Source organism: Rattus norvegicus, chromosome 2 (assembly GCF_036323735.1).
Source record: "Rattus norvegicus strain BN/NHsdMcwi chromosome 2, GRCr8, whole genome shotgun sequence".
Taxonomy (NCBI): Eukaryota; Metazoa; Chordata; class Mammalia; order Rodentia; family Muridae; genus Rattus; species Rattus norvegicus.
This window is the reverse complement of record NC_086020.1, coordinates 168477660-168495181: the sequence shown is the minus strand read 5'-3', so window position 1 is coordinate 168495181 and position 17522 is coordinate 168477660. Positions and strand designations below refer to the sequence as shown.

The window sequence follows — 17522 nt, the reverse complement described above, 5'->3', positions numbered from 1 at the left end:
CGTGAGTGTCTACTGTGTGTTGCTGGGTTTGTTTTACTGTAGTTTGTTTTTATTAAAAAGTAGAAAAAGAAATAACTTCTGATTAAGGCTTTATCTTATGAAGTAAATTAGACTGTTTTTGGATAAGCCAAATTATAGAGCCATGAGTAAGGGAGGAAATGTAGAAAACATAAGTAAATTAAAGGATACTTTAGATGCCTCTAAAGAGAAAAGGAAAATTTTTAGTAGTTAGTTTTTTGTTTGTTTGTTTGTCACCACAGTGATTTTAAACTGGAAGAGATACAACCCAAATCAAGTATTCCTAGGATATTAATAGTATTTAAATTGATTTTCATCATCCTATGGTTAGGACTGACGTTGGACTTTTTTCCTTTTCCAGAGTCTTTTTCTTTCACACCAATATTTTCACAGTTGATTAAACTAAATCCTTCATAAGATGAGGTCTTTATGTTCTCGTTAATCATATGCATGTTAGCAATCTACATTGTAAACAGTTGAGAGGAGGCGGCCGTATGTAGTTTTAGCACATGGCTATTTAAATGTTTGTGCCTAAGAGCTCCAAGTAAGGTTAATAGTACAGTTGAATCAAATAAGTAAGTAATAGCAAAGGAAAACCAGAGTTAGTCTTTTGACACATCCATAGTTTGGTAACAGTGCAGTTGGACGTGATATTGGTAAGATGAACTCACCTTGAACATCTCTTCACACATGCTGGACAAGACATCGGGGCATAGCAAGAAGAATGTGGCACACGCTGAAGAACATTAAGCCAATCCATTTGGGTTTCAGTTTTCTTAGGTTTACAGTAAAATATTTAATTGTATTCAATCAATCACTCACCTGTTAATGTGAGACAAATTAGTCTTGGAACTTATGTTTTTATGATTGTTTTATAATCTTCTTAGTCAGGGTTAACTTATGTTCCTTTTTTTTGTTTTTTTCTCTCATTTATTTTTTTTCAGCTTTCAAATAATAAAGCCTGATTTTTTAAGCTTATATAAATTCAGGTTGTTAAATAAGTTAGATATAAGTGGATCCAGTTTGAGATTCAACATTTCAAAGTATAGGTATTTAAAAGTAGGATAATGCATGCAGGGTTGAACTGCTCAGGTCTTCAGCATCTCATATTTTCACAAATTAAGGAAATTGACTTTCAGAAATGCATCCTCTTCTTTTGCAAGTAAATAATTTCGTTGGTGTAGTAAAGAATCATATATATATACACAAGTCTCCTGCATTGCTCTTCTAGCTCCTTAAAGAAATATTTGACCACCCTGCTATATTTTATGGAAATTTACACTCAATTCAGGGAGCAAGTTATATAAGTTTATGCACCTATACATTGCAGGTCTGAGAAGTGACATACACCTGAAATGAAATTTCTAGGGTAACAGTGAACTATGTAATAAATTGTTAATACCGCATGTTAGATAACACGTCATCTGATGTTTGTCACGGCTTTTCTATTGACATGTCCTGTGTTGGTTTGTCTCACCCGCTGATATGCTCATGTGTTTTGGCTGTGCTGTCTGTGTGCATCTGAAGCCTTACCCCAGACTCCTTCTCATTCTGTGCCTCACTTTCTCCAGCACTTCAGCCTTTCCTCGCACTCGAGTCAGTTCCAGCATGATATTTTAACTTTTTGTTATAGGGCAGTGACTGTCAATCATCGGGGTTGGCAGCCCTTTTACAAATATTTACATCGCAACCCATTACTATAGCAAAATTACAATTATGAAGAAGCAAAGGAAATAATTTTATGGTTGGGGGGTCATCACAACACTAAGAACTGAATTAAAGGTCACAGCATTAGGAAGGTTGAGAACTGCTTCTGTAGAGGAGAGATTTGGCAAACATTCACAATGTCTGTTCCTTCTTTACCCTGAGGTGCCATTCCCCTTTTTCCCCCTCAGCTTTGAAAAGAGTCTCCCTTACTGAGGAGCCCCTGGGATCCCCTTCCTGCACTCTCCATTGTATTTATCTTCTATTTCCTTTGTCCTTAAGGGTTTAAAACATTCTGAAGGGGCTTCCACCTGAAATAAATATGGAGTGTATTCAGATTTCCTTAGTGGTTCCCTCTCTTAATTGTTGTATTTCCTAAACTAAAATGAGCTGTTTTCTGAGCTCTACTATGCTGCTGTCTCCTTGTGGGCCCCCTTTAATTAACCACACATTATCTTTAGAAGTGAAACACTTTGGTCATTTATTTATTAATGTGCACACCTCGCTCTACTACTTTTTGGCGCAGTTATAAATTAATCTAGTCACTTTCTTGAAACCATTATTCCTTGGTAAGGACAATGTGTTTTTCTCTACATCCTGGTACATCACTATGTCTACCTCTGGGTCTTTTCCTTGTTTCATGGTTAGCTTCTAGAATTCCCTAGTCTGAGCCTTTTCCCTAACATTTCTGACTACTGATAGATTGCTTTCACTGACTCGCCAACCACTGGGTCTTTCCTGATAGTCGTTTTTGACTCTTACATGACCTTCCCATCCATATTTTACCCAACCATTCATTTTGCATTTCCTACTATATTTTACTGTACTGCACTGCACTGTAAATGCATGGGACAGAGCTCAGTGGTAGAATAATTGTGTAAGGTCCTAGTTTTAATCTCCAGTACAGTACAACAAACAAATAAGCAAAAATTAGATTTTATGTACTGTAGACATTAAATATTAACAAGAGCAGCTCACTTTATAAAATTTTCATGGTAAGTATTATCTTAAAATTAGTGAAAATAGCATTTTGGTTTGCAGTGTTGTGTGTTAGTTTTGGGGGCTGACTTCATTGAAGGATGCTTACGTGCACTCTCCCATGTGTGTTTGCATTAAATTCACTGTGGTATATTAATTTGGCTGACCATGAGGAAGAGATGAGCACATGGAATTGGAAAAGGGAAGAGCACTTAAATATCTTTTCCTAATTTTGAAAGTTCTTTTTTTTTAAATATCACCCTTTTATTAACTTTCCAATAAACAACATCAGTACTTTATGTCATTGGAATTTTTTTACTTCTACTTTTGTATGATAGTTTTTCAAAAAATCATTATAAATATTAGTATGATTTGCTAAGCAAAAGGGAATTTGAAGCCAGCTTTGAACAGTATTGTTTGCCCCTATACTATACCATACTATATTATACTATACTATACTATACTATACTATACTATACTATACTATACTATACTATACATAAAGGTTGTCAGTGACATCTAGGCTAATCCCCCAACCCCATTTTCTACATTTTGGTTTGTACCTGGGCATTCTTTTTTTTATTATTATTATTAACTTGAGTATTTCTTATATACATTTCGAGTGTTATTCCCTTTCCCGGTTTCCGGGCAAACATCCCCCTCCCCCCTCCCCTTGCTTATGGGTGTTCCCCTCCCGACCCTCCCCCCATTGCCGCCCTCCCCCCACCAGTCTAGTTCACTGGGGGTTCAGTCTTAGCAGGACCCAGGGCTTCCCCTTCCACTGGTGCTCTTACTAGGATATTCATTGCTACCTATGGGGTCAGAGTCCAGGGTCAGTCCATGTATAGTGAAAGTTCTTTAATGTTGTGCCAAAGTTAACAAGTTTCCTTAAGAGAGAGTTTTTATGTGAAGCCCACAATCAGATCAGTGAACATTTTGTTCTGTTTCATTGCAATTCATTGGTCGGGCATGCACATTGAATGGACTCTTTTGTCCAGAAATGATTTTGTAACAACATAGAGTAGCAGCTAGAAGATACTGGCTTGCCTGCTTTGGACGTCGTCCAGAGGTTGATCCTGTCATTGCACAGCATCAAATGACGCTGCCCCTCTTTGTGTCAGTGGAGAGAGGACATCCACATTGGGAAGTACTCAGAGTCATAGGAACTACTGTCCTTCTCAGACTGTGATTTGCATTAGAAAATGAGAATTTGTCACTAGCAACTAATACAGCAATGTTTTATCTTTTTATTACTTAAAAAAAATAGGCAACCAACCAAAGAACAACAAAACAAAACAAAACAAAACAACAACAACAAAAACCCCACCTCTGGTCACCCTAGTTTTGTTCTTGTTTTGTTTTGTGTTTTGTGAATGACCTTCTGTGACGAATAAGAGTCTAATTTAGCCCTTAAGTCAAACTACCAAGTGCTTTTCTCCCCCAAACTCTTCAGTTTAGATTACAGCACTAGCACCATGCAGGTTGTCGGGAATATTGTTAGCACAAGGCTGATTTCAGTTTTAAAAGGCAGCTTATGTTTATCTGAGTATTTCTTTAGAAACACTGCTTAGAGACCTTAAAATTTTTGCCTAAGTTGCTGTCAGGTATTAATGTTTGATATGTTTTAAAGGCATGTGGTGTCATGTATAAATTGTGCAGATTTATATATTGGGGGTGTGTCGTATATTTAGATTTTGTGGGAACTTAGGTTTTGGTGTGTGGCTTATGTTGGCAGTGTGTGGTATGTTCTGATGAAATCGGGTGTTAGGTGGGTTTATGTTTTGGTGGTGTGTATTGGAGATGTGTAGCGTTATGTGTTGGTAGTGTATGTCATATTTTGGTGCTGTGTGGTGTTACATATTGGTAGTGTGGGGTTTCGTGCATTGGTGTGTAGTGCTATAATTTGGTGATATGTATTATGTTTTAGTAGTGTGTGGTCTTATATATTGGTGGCGTGTGGTGCAATGATTTGGTAGTGTGTGGTGGCAAAGAATGCATTGGCATTGCATTTAAATGTTTTCTTGGTGTGTGCTGATGAGCAAGCAGTTTTATCCAACTTTGCACCATGAGCACAGTTGTCAATATGTAGCCAAGTAAATCATGTACTACTGGTTTTATGAGAGTGGTTTTGACTGTGGTATGGACAGTCGGCAAGTGGGCAAAGCAGGCTTTAAGAACTGTTGTTCTGGTGTGCAGGCACCTTTGATGTTTGGAATAGAGACAGCTGTTTGCTCATCTGCTATGGCCAGCCTTTTCCCCTTCTAGATTTTCTCTGCATTGCCAGCAACTTGTTCTCAGATAAACTACCCGGCTTCTGCTTTACTGTGATATATTCTGTGACTTTTCCCTGACATTTGCCCTGCTTCTTTCTCTTAACTTGTCCCATCCCTTCATATCTTACTACTTCCAGCCAAAAGCCACATATTATTCAGAGTTCCTGCCCTGTAACTTGTGCAAAATTCAGTACTAAAGATACAATGCCAATAATTACAAGTCCCAAGTAAAACTAATCGAGCTAGTTCTGAAGAGAAGAGAAAACTCTGAGCTCCCAGCGATATGGGTTCCTTTCAGTTTTGTCTTATGCCCTCCCACTGACCACATCTGTAAAGTAAAGGCGTTGATAGTAGGGATTAATGAATTTCTCAGGGTAACTGAAGTAAACTATTTTCTGCAAGTTTTTTCTTTTCCTTTATTGGATATTTTCTTTATTTTCATTTCAAATGTTATCCCCTTTCCTGGTTTCCCATCTTAAACTCCCATACTCCCACTCCTGCCTCCATGAGGGTGCTCCCCCACCCACCTACCCACTCCCTCCTGCCTCCCTGCCCTAGCATTCCCCTACAATGGGGCATCTAGCCTTCACAGGACCAAGGTCCTCTCCTCCCATTGATGCCCAACAATGCCACCCTCTGCTACATATGCAGCTGGAACCATGGGTTGCTCCATGTGTACTCTTTGGTTGATGGTTTAGTCCCTGGGAGCTCCAGGGTGTCTGGTTCATTGATATTGTTGTTCTTCCTATGGGGTTGAAAACTCCCTCAGTTACTTCAGTCTTTTCTCTAACTCCTCCATTAGGGACCCCATTCTCAGTCCAATGGTTGGCTGTGAGCATCTGCCTCTGCATTTGTCAGGCTCTGGCAGAGCCTCTCAGGAGACAGCTATATCAGGCTCCTGTCAGCATGCACTTCTTGGCATCCCCAATAGTGACTGCATGTGATCCCCATTATGGTAATCTCTGGATGGTTATTCCTTTCAGTCTCTGCTCCACACTTTGTCTCCATATTTCCTTCTGTGAATATTTTGTTCCCCCTTCTAAGAAGGACTGAAGCATCCATACTTTTGTCTTTCCTCTTCTTGAGCTTCATGTGGTTTGTAAATTGTATCTTGGGTATTCTATGTTTTGGGGCTAATATCCACTTATCAGTGAATGCATATCATGTGTGTTCTTTCGTGATTGAGTTACCTCACTCAGGATAATATTTTCTAATTCCATCCATTTGCTAATAAATTTATGAAGTCATTGTTTTAATAGCTGAGTAGCATTACGTTGTGTAGATGTACCATATTTTCTTTATCCATTCCTCTGTTGAAGGGCATCTGGGTTCTTTCCAGCTTCTGGCTATTATAAATAAGGCTGCTACGAACATAATGGAGCATGTGTCCTTGTTATTTGTTGGGCCTCTTTTGGGTATATGCCCAGGAATGGTATGGCGGGGTCCTTAGGTAGTGGAATGTCCAATTTTCTGAGGAACCTCCAGACTGATTTCCAGAATGGTTGTACCAGTCTGCAATCCCACCAACAATGGAGGAGTGTTCCTCTTTCTCCGAATCCTCGCCTGCATCTGCTGTCACCTGAGTTTTTAATCTTAGCCACTCTGACTGGTGTGAAGTGGAATCTCAATGTTGTTTGATTTGCATTTCCCTGATGACTAAGGATTTTGAACATTTCTTTAGGTACTTCTCAGCCACTCGATATTCCTCAGTTGAGAATTCTCTGTTTAGCTCTGTACCCCATTTTTAATAAGGCTGTTTGATTCTCTGGATTCTAACTTCTTGAGTTCTTTGTATATATCGGATGTAGGATTGGTAAAGATCTTTTTCCAATCTGTTGTTTGCAGTTTTTTCCTATTGACAGTATTCTTTGCCTTATAGAAGTTTTGCAATTTTTACGTGAAGTAAATTAGCCTCTCCTCCACAGGCATTGAACCTGTCTGATCACTTCAAGTGTCTCTGACATTAATGGAGCAGACAGTGCTTCCGAACACCTTCATTTCCCTCTCTGGTAATGGGCACAGCAATACTCTCGTGCTGCCCAAAACAAAAGCTCTAACGTGGGTTACTTTAGCTTGTGATCGCAGAACACCTGAGGCAGAGTTCAAAGATTTGTATTTTTAATATCACCCTTAATATCCTTGTACTTTTGCTTAATTTTGAAAATAGAAAATGGAAATGCAGAAAAATCTCTGCATAACTTTATTAGACATGGCCTTCTTTGTAACCTTCAACTCTGGCCAGGTTAGAGACAGTGTCTGTGGTGTATTTTCCTGTGTGAGAGTGAATGCCTGGTGTGATGCCGCCCCATCTTCCTGATGCATATACAGAGTGAAGTTGGTCGTATTGCTTGATGGGTCACTGTGAAGGTGAGGTAGGCTAACATTTTTATGATTCTACATATAGCAGCGGACATCCTGGTTATCTGGAAGATTAGAAAGCAGATCTTAAGAGGTGAGCACTAGTCTTCCCTATGCCTTCAGAGATGAAGACAAGTCTACCATTGCACTGAGGTGAAATCTGGTCCAGGCAGAGTTTCTTCATTATCCATTCTGGTACTGGCTTGTTTACTAAACACCATGTGAACACAATTCCTCATCGTCAATCTTTGTATCTTATTTATTTTAATTACTGACTTTCCTTGAAGGCTTTAATGAACTTTAAAGTTCATTGAAGTTTTTAAGACGAATAGTAGAATGTTACTTGCTGAGTACATAATTTTACAGGATTTCTTTTTCAGACCTGTGTTCTATTACATGAAAACTGGTTGTGTAGGGTGGGGAGAGGGCACAGTGTTTAAGAGCACCTGCTGCTCTCCCCAAGGAGGTAACTTTGGTTATCAGCATCTGCATCAGGCAGCCCACAACCATCTATTACTTCAATATCAGAGGATCCAGTACTCTCTTCTGGTTTCTGTAGACATTCTGACACGTGTGCTATATATTCTCTCTCTCTCTCTCTCTCTCTCTCTCTCTCTCTCTCTCTCACACACACACACACACACACACACACACACAAACACACACAAACACACACAAACACACACAGACACACACACACACACACACACACACACACACTCAGGCATACTCATACATACATTTTCCTTAATGGATTTTGCATTGCTGGGTACCCACATCATCGGTTCGCAGCTGTGACGAATAGATTTAGATCTAGAAGGAGGGTTTTTGGTTTTTGTTTGTTTGTTTGTTTTGTTTCCTATAAAAATGATCAGTTTGTGTTTAAAATGTTGATCTGGACAAAGAACTTTAATTCATAAGTTATTAAATTTTATTATATATTGTCTATTTAAATGTTGGTTCATTTAGACATTCTTAATTTTATTTTTGCTTTAAAATCTCTGCTTAGCGGGGCTGGGGATTTAGCTCAGTGGTAGAGCGCTTACCTAGGAAGCGCAAGGCCCTGGGTTCGGTCCCCAGCTCCGAAAAAAAGAACCAAAAAAAAAAAAAAATCTCTGCTTAGCTACACTCATTTATATTGACTTCATGTCCTCATGTGATGTCCTGCCCAGATCCAGTATGCAGGAATGTTTTCTGGTTATTTGATATTAACGATTACCTTACTTGTGGCCTTTGCTTCAGCAAACCTTCCCAGAAGTTTAGTGTGCTTTAGGCCTGGTCCTCAGTGTGGTGAGTTGAGGTGATGGTACCTTAAGAGATCTCCCTTGATGAGACTGGGTCCTGGTTCCTCTAGAAACTAAGTAAGACGATTTGTGTAGAGCGAGTTTGCTTTCAGGACAGCAAGTTGCTAGAAACAAGACTGCTTTGTGCTTGGCTTTCCTTGTGATGAGCCCTTCTCTGCTTCTTGACATGCTTGGCACTCTGCTCTTGGACTACAAAACCTGAGAGATACGTGAACTTATTTCCTTTATAAAGTACTCAACCGCAGCTCTGATTATGATGACTGAATGTACTAATACTATTACTTATATTTCATTTTAATTAAATCTTAGCATTTATATTAATCTAAATTATGTTTGCAACATAACATAACATTTTCTGTTATTTCTGTATTTTCTGTTAAGAATGCCATAGTGGATAGTTAAAGGTTTTCCAAAAGACAATAATGAATATATAAAAAATGGAAGATCTCTTCTTCAGGCAGTGAAGGCTAGGAAAGGAAACGTGGCATGGTGACCTTAGCTCAGTATCTCCTCTTCAGGATTTGCCAGGGCTGAGGAGACATGGCAGACAGTATTCAAGGAAGCCCTGAGTGAGCTGCATCTCCACACTGTGACCATTGAGCTGTAAGGAAAGTGCATTTCCTTCTGGTTGACAAAGTGAAAGGAACACAGAGGAGGAGTCATGCCTGCCCCTGGTGTTTTGCAGGCTCATGGCAGACTGCTTACTGAGAACTCTTGGGGCCATGGAACAGAGATGTGGGCTGTGTGGGATGGCAAGAACTAATGCTGGAAAAAGAGAATATTGAATATTTGCTGTTCCTCCGATGTGGATCATAGGAAGGAGAAGAGAGTGAAGGCAGCGGAAGAATGGGGGAGTTTAGAGAGAAGCAGACATAAGCAATTTTGTCCACAAGAACCTAGGAGGGGGCTGCAGTCCAATAGCACCAATGTGGGGTGTGCACTTGGGGCAGGCAGAAGCTGAAGCTGGAGAACAGCCAAAACCTCTTCTTAGCAATTGATGCAGAATTGCTGTGAGCTTGAGGTCAGCCTGGGATATACCGTAGGATCTTGCTACAAGGAAGACAAAAACTAGACCAACCAAACAAAACCTTCAAGCAAACAAATGAAAATTTCAAAGACAGGAAAAAGGCACAAAGAAAGTATAGATCAGTAAGTACAGGGCCAGTGAACTAGCTATGATGGGGCCAATGCTCTTATCTATCTACCTCTGTCTCAGGGCCTGGCTGGGGATGGAGGAGGTTTAGAAACCATCCACTCTTCAGACCAGGACTAGACAAGTTGCACATGCAGTGACAATTCTGAGTTGTAAGAAAGTGCCAGAAGAGTTTTCATTCTCTGAAGGTGGCCGAAACATCAGGAAACTTGCTGGAGATTTCATCACATATGCTAAGAAGTGCTAATCCACAAGGCAATCAGGATGTGGTGTGGAGGGGTAAAGTTTCTTTCTAAGGCACCCTGTGGGTTTTAACTTATCCGATCTAGGGTGTTACTGATTGCTAAGCAATGATTCATAGAGACAGAAAGGGCTCTCTTTCTTTTTTCTGCACTGAAAGGAAGTAGGTAATCTAGTATTCAGAATAACATCTGTATTTGTTGCTCCTGCTGGATAGTGAGTGAGGTTTGTCTGTCACTGTTCACATTAGCTCATGGGGCTATAATAAAGTAAGTCATTCAAAAAGACAGGTTTTTTTTGTTGTTGTTGTTTGTTTTGTTTTTGTTTTGTTTTGTTTTTGTCTCTGGTAACAGATTAGATCTGACATGAGGGAAAGGGAAAAGATCATGGTAACAGAGCTGGGTCAGCTGTTAGGGGTGACCTTGGGCTTCGCCACTGGGTTCTGACAGGGACAAAGCCTCTTTAGCTGTGTGATTTGTGGTGTCCCTGGAGTGACTTACTCAAGGAGCTTTGAAGTTTAAATTATTCATTTCTCAATATCCCGTCTTTACTTCTTTTAAAAATTGGCTTGTAGTGGCAAAGAAAATATTTCCTTTCAAAACTTAGTCTCATCAATTTTGGGAGAATAGTGGAATTAGAGTGGGGATTTGGAGGAAAGAAGATACATGAATATATAGCATGCATTTTTATAAGAAGGGAAATACTCAGCATACTTGCTTAAATAAGTCCCATGTCCATGGCTTTCTTGTGGCTGAGAGTAAATTGTGTATGTCTATCATTCCGAACAGTTACTGCTTTCTTTTCCTGCCACATGACACAAAGAGGCTCCGAGGAATGGTCCCTCTCACAGAACATTACTAATGTAGCTTCTTTATTTCACTGCCATAATTCATTCCTAAGACAGGCCTTTTGTGAATTGGTTTTCTGCAGTTTTCTTCTCTGTTGACAGAGAAGCTCACAGAGGCAGCTACCAAATGTCCAGAGCCACAGTGCGTGTCAGCCGTAAAGTCAGTCCTCCAGTCCAGGCCTGCTTAACTCACAGAAAGGTCAGCTATATATTGATTTTCTATTTTTTTCTTTCCCCTTCCTGCCCTCCAGTCTTCTCTCCTCCTCCCCCTTCGTCCTCCGATGTCTCTTCCCCATTCCAGCCTCCTCTTCCCTTCCTTCACAGAGATAGAAAATGTGCAGAGTGGAGTGCTCGGAGCCCTAAGTCCTTTCTGGATCTCTCCATAGTTAGGACAGGTGCTGCTAGGCAGCCTGGGCTGGGCTGGACTCACCATCATCTCACCTCTTACTCTGAAGTGTTGAGACTGCAGGGTTTCACCATTCCTGGTTTAAATAATTTCTTCTTTTCTGTCAGAAGAGAGACCAATCTTGCCTTTGATATACAGTTAGGAAATTTCTGAATGATATGTTGCAAAGCAGCATGTAGCAGGATAGATAACTACATGAATTTAAACAAAATCAATACCTATTATTTAGTTGAAGAGCTGAACATGGACATTCACGTAATATGTTTTCCTGAACAATACAAATCGCATGTATATTATAAATATTAGCTTGCAAAATAAATGATTATATGATTAGTGACTCTTGCTTTTTTACAAAGATTTATTTATGTTTGTTTTATGTGTATGAGCTCTTTCTCTTTTTATATGTATGTGCACTTGTATATCCAGGAGCCCAGAAAGGGCATCCAGCCCTGTGAAACAAAATACAAATGGCTGTGGGACACCATGTTAGTACTGAGAATGAAACTGAGTCCTCTGAAAAAGCATGTAGTGCCATCTACCCAGTTTCAGATTTGGTTGGACTATAACCTGTGATGCCAAAGTTTGTCTGATTAAGCCATTTGCTGTTTTATTGACTAGTTATGGTATTCAGCAGAGCACACAGGTAACTATAGTATAGGACAATGACATTTAGATATGTACACGTCCCATCTTTTGTGAATTCTCCTATGTCTATCTCCCATCTCTCTCTCTGTCTCTCTCTCTGTCTCTCTCTCTCTCTTTCGTTTTTGCTTTTCATTTTTATGTTTTTTATATATATTTTTATTGGATTTTTTATTTACATTTCAAATGTTACTCCCTTTCCCTGTTTCCCCATATAAACCTGCTATCCCATCTCCCTCCCCTTGTTTTATGAGGGTGTTCCCCTCCCCAACTCCCCCCCTTCCCACTTCCCCACCCTGACATTCCCCTACACTGGGGATTCCAGCCTTGGCAGGACCAAGAGCTTCTCTTCCCATTGGTGCCCAACATGGCCATCCTGTGCTACACATGCAACTGGAGCCATGGGTCTGTCCATGTGTACTCTTTGGATGGTGATTTAGTCCCTGGAAGCTCTGGTTGGTTGGCATTGTTGTTCATATGAGGTTGCAAACCCCTTCAGATCCTTCAATCTTTCTCTAATTCCTCCAATGGGGACCCAGTTCTCAGGCCAGTGGTTTTCCTGTGAGCATTTGCTTGTCAGGCTGTATGAGTTCCCTGTTAACCATGTCCTTATAAGCATTTGTTGTCTTTTTGATAAGTTTCCACTTAACAGCCCCCCCCCCATCTTTTTTCTTTTTTAAACAAAGGACAACTTGTTACTGTTTCTTTCATTCTGCACAGTATTTTTCTCTAGGTCAGGAGGATACGTCTGCTTTGGCTTAGATTTCTAGCGGCTTTGTTATTTCATGACACACATTCACTCTGTGATCCTTCTTCTGCCCTGCTTTGACTCAGGCAGCCTGCACTTTCTGTGTCTCTGAAATCATTGCCAAGAGCAATGTCATGAGGACTTTCTCCTCTGTTTTCTTTTGAAGTTTTAGATCTTCTGTTTAAAGCTTTAATGAATTTTGAGTTGATCTTTGTGCAAGCTAGAAGATAAACATCCAGTTTCTTTCTTTTTCTCATAGATGCCTGGCTTTCCTAGCACCAGTTGTCAAATGCAATGTTTTCCGCTCATTGTGCATTCTTCTTGGCTGATTTCTTGAAGATCAGTTGGCTATATGCTATATTTATTTATGGTTCCCTTCTGTTGCATCAGCCTATAACCATTTTAACTACATACATTTTGGTAAATATTTTAGGAGAATTTATTTAAAACACGACACACACACACACACACACACTCTCTCTAGCTAGCAGTGAGAATACTGAATAAAGTTCAAGTTGCCATTTATTAAATTATAGAAGAATTTCAAAAGGAGAAGGATCTGATAAAATGGATGTGAAATCTGAAACATTCATTGAGGAGAGCCAGGCCTTAAAAAGAAAATTTAAAAGCAGCTATTAATCACAGCGTAAATTTTCATATTATAGCTCATGACGGTGGAAATTAGCAAACTTCTACAGGCTGTCTCCATACACTTGCCCGGAATCTATTTCATGAATACACCTTTTGCTTTGTAATGTATTTTTAATTTAGAAAATTGTATACTTTCTTAAAACACAATCTTTCTAAAATGTTTGATTATTTCGTGTCTGTGAAGCTAAATCTTAATTGCCAACTGCATTAGATTGAGAATTACTTAGATTTATACAGGACATCTTTGGGTTTGCCTTTTCCCTCAAAGTTTTCAGAGAGGACTCACTGAGTGATGGTGCTATACCATGTATGTGGTCACCACCAGCTCATAGACTGGGAGTCTTGAAAGAATGATTGGTGAAACAGAGGGAGGAAAAGGGTCATTGAGAGATGTCCTGTCTTTCTCTGCTTCCTAGACCACTCTGCACGATATAGTCTTCTGAAACCATAAGCACAAATCTTTCTTTCTTAAGCTGCATCTCTTAGCCGTTTGCCCAAGCATCAGAGTCCTTTTTGGTTCCTTAGAAATTTTTGAATGTTTGGGTCTTATTTCTGTCATAATTTTCATCAGAGTATGGGCTTCTTTGTCTTAGAGATAGAGTCAGAGATAAGGACAGTATTCCATGTTGGCCTTCTGTGTAGCCAGTAATGTCTGTGGACTTTAGATCCCCCTGGCTTCACCTCCCAAGTTTGACGATGATGGGGGTTATGCTACTATGCCATGTTTATCCGGGGATGGAAATTGAACCCAGGGTCTCCTGACAACACGATAAACTGAGCTACTAATGAAGCCTCCATTCTGAGGATTTTGATAGGTGATTGTCTTGAGTCTTAAATCTCTTTTGGGGAGTGTGGACATTTAACAGCACTGTCTTCTAATCCATAAACTTGTACATCTTTCTGTTTGTTTCTTTAATTTATATTTTTTAGTTGCTAATGTACAAATATTCCATTACCTTAATCAGGGATAACATTATTTCTAAATATGTAATTCTTTTGATGCTGTTGTAAATAGGATAATTATCCAAATTTCCATTGCCCAGTATATTAATGATTTTTTTGGAGTTAATGTTGTTTCCTGCAGTGTCACTTTGTCAGTTCTCATAGGATGTTTGGACAAGTATGTGACAGTGTATGGATATTAAGGAATTCTACAGATAGAACCGTATTTTTTCAAACAGAGGGATGAATTTATACAATTTGGATTCATTTCTCTCATTAAATAACTAGCTAAGTCTTTTGGCATGTGTTGAGTAGATGTAGTAACAAAGGACATTTTTGTTCTTGATCTCGGTGTAACAGCTTCCAATTTTTCACTACGGCCTGTGATGTTAGATGTGGGCTTTTTAATCCATAGCAGTGGTTTTCATGCTCTATGTCTTGACCACTTTGGGTAAAGGGTCACATACTAAATAGCCTGCATATCAGATCTTTACATTATAATCTAAAATAGTAGCAAAATTACAGTTATGAAGTAGCAATGAAAATGATTTTATGATGTGTGTGTGTGGGTGGGGAGGGATGGGAGGGTAATCACAACATAAGGAACTGCAGTAAATAGTATTAGAACTGTTGAGGCCTACTGATCTATGGCTTCTATTACATAGAAATGATTTTCCTTCTATCTGTAGTTTCTTGAGTATTTTTAATCTAGCAGGAATGTTAAATTATATCAGTTCATTTTTATGCACCTGTTGATATGATCATGTGGATTTTACCTTCATTTCTGTTATAATGAGTGAGGTATAATACTGATTTGCAAAGGCTGAGCTATCCTTGCACTCAGAGGTAAGCCCCACTTGATCATGGCACGTGAGCATTGAAAGTGCTGTTGAGTCTGTTTTGCTAGTCTTTGTTAAGGATTCTTGCTTATGAGGAACATTGGCTCATAGTGTTTTATGGTGTATTGTCTGGCTTTAATATCAGGGTCACAGTGTCCTCATAAAGTCCTTGGAAGTGCTCTGCCTTTCAGTGTTTGGGCAGATTTTGACAATTACTGGCTTGAATTTGTTTTTTAGCTGTTCAGGAGAATTTGTCAGTGAAGTCATCTCTTCCTGGGCATTTGAAAACAAATTCGTTCTCTTTGATAGTTAACGATCTGCTCAGATTTTTATTTCTTCATGAGAAATCAGAATGCTGGCTGCATCTAGAATTTTACTACTTGCTCTGAGTTCATCCACCTCTGGGCGTCTATGGCTTGTCATTGCTCATCAGCTTCCTCCCTGGCCTGACATCGCTTGTAATGTCTCTTCTTTGATGTCTGACTTTATTTACTTTTTGTCTTTCATTCCATTATTATTCTAAAGATGTGTTCATTTTTACTATATTCTCAAAGCATTGCTTTTTATTTTTTTCTTTATTTCTTTATTTTGTTTTCTGCCAACCTTTGGCTTATTTTGTCCATTTGCTCCACCAGATAATTGATATATGTACATTTTGATAAAATTTGTTCAACGAATTTTATCATGTTCTTTTCAATGGATGTCACCAATATGTGTAGTAGAAAATACCTCCCTTTTTTCCTGCTTGGTGTACTGATCTCATGCAAGAGACCTTACTCTTTCAACCTGTCCACTCTTCTGCACGAAATTCAACTTTCATGATAGTACGAATCCATGATTTTTTTTTCCTAGTGGTTCCCAAGTATGGAGGTATGTTATGTCCCCTTTGTCTTGTGTGATTGGCAGGCCAGAAGCTAGTCCCTTGACTCTTAGAAAAGTTGAAAAGCTGCATCTGGGTCCTTCCCACCTTGGTAAGAATCGAACGCATGGTTTTATTTGCTTGCTCTGTGTTGAGTTAGGAAAGGTCTTTTATTGACTTAAAAATGCTGGTCCATATCAATGCTTTGAGGCAAATGATTTAAAACCTGGTCCTTTGGGAACACCAGAAATTACTGTGTTGTTAAATGGGGAGCTCAGCTGTTCCCTGCTGAGAGCAAGGCAAAGACTGTATTCCTCTGGGTTATAGAACGTCTGCACGCTGGTCAAAGTAATACTTTGTCCTCTGTATCCGACAAGGAACTGCCCTATCCAGGGCCCTAACAGTTTTCCAAGCTAGAGAGACCCAGGCTTTCAGGTCTCACTGAAAAAATTAGGCACTAGAAACCTCATCTGATAATTCCTTTGTTTCAGAAAAAGATGCGGAACTGAAAATTTCCTGCTGAGCAGGTCCCATGCTAGGATGAGATTAATGGCCTGAGAGTGTTTCACTCGTTTCCTTACTAGTCACATTGTGGACAATTTCTCTGGAGCCTGAGTTGCAGAAGAACCTCAACTAGCTGCAAGGTTTTTCACAAGGGAAAAAACCCTGATGTGTAGGCTGCCATGAACTTGTGTGTGCACATGAAGATGAAAAAAAAAAAAACAGACTTTCTCATTTTGTCAATTCATGTGAGCACAGTCGGTGTATGCCTATAATCCTAGTTACTGGGTGCCTAAGGTAGAAGGATCAGGAGTTTGAGACTAACCTGGACAACACACTGAGATTCTCTTGTAAAAACAGATGAAAAAGCCCAAACATATTTCATGCTTAATAATAAACAAACAAAACAAAACAAACACACACAAAAACATGGTGCTCTATTAGAATAATATAAACAATAGCCATAAAATTAATGGAAATAAATTATATTTGTAGGAGTCTTATCATAAGTAATTTCAAGCTTTATGTGAAAATATGCTACCATTAACCGTTTTTCTTATCTGAAACAGTGTACACTGTATTTCCATGTTATTTTATATTAGTGATTGATTAAGGAGAACTGAAGAAACTGCTAATCTGAGAACAGAAGTAAGTCTTTCACATTTTAGGCCTTATTCCTGGACACAATCATTTATAGGATAGAAATCAGTAAGGATAGCCACCTAAGTCCTAAGTTCAAATCTCTAACACCCATGTTTTATTTAAAAAAAAGTGTGGTAACATGAACCTGTAACACCAAGGCATGAAGACAAAGATAGAAAGGTCTTAAAACTTCACTGCCGGGGCTGGGGATTTAGCTCAGTGGTAGAGCGCTTACCTAGGAAGTGCAAGGCCCTGGGTTCGGTCCCCAGCTCCGAAAAAAAGAACCAAAAAAAAAAAAAAAAAAAAAAACTTCACTGCCTGGCACACTAATCCATTGGTTAGCTCTTAGCTTTACAGTCAGGGGAAAATCAATCAACCAGTCAATCTATCTTTCCTCTCTGTCTTTCTCTGTCCCTC

The 17522-nt window shown here is 39.2% G+C and overlaps 1 protein-coding gene across 3 annotated transcripts in view; it reads left to right on the top strand.

The window, feature by feature from the left end:
• Window positions 1–17522, top strand: part of Glrb (glycine receptor, beta) — a 72879-nt gene that overhangs the window by 10433 nt on the left and 44924 nt on the right. Inside the window, exon 1 of one of the 3 annotated variants that reach the window (XM_063281360.1) lies at window positions 10936–11074. The exons of the other annotated variants lie outside the window; for them this stretch is intronic. The gene's annotated coding sequence lies outside the window, so the exon portion shown is untranslated. Of the gene's footprint in view, window positions 1–10935; window positions 11075–17522 lie in introns of those variants that run through there. 3 annotated transcript variants of the gene reach the window in all.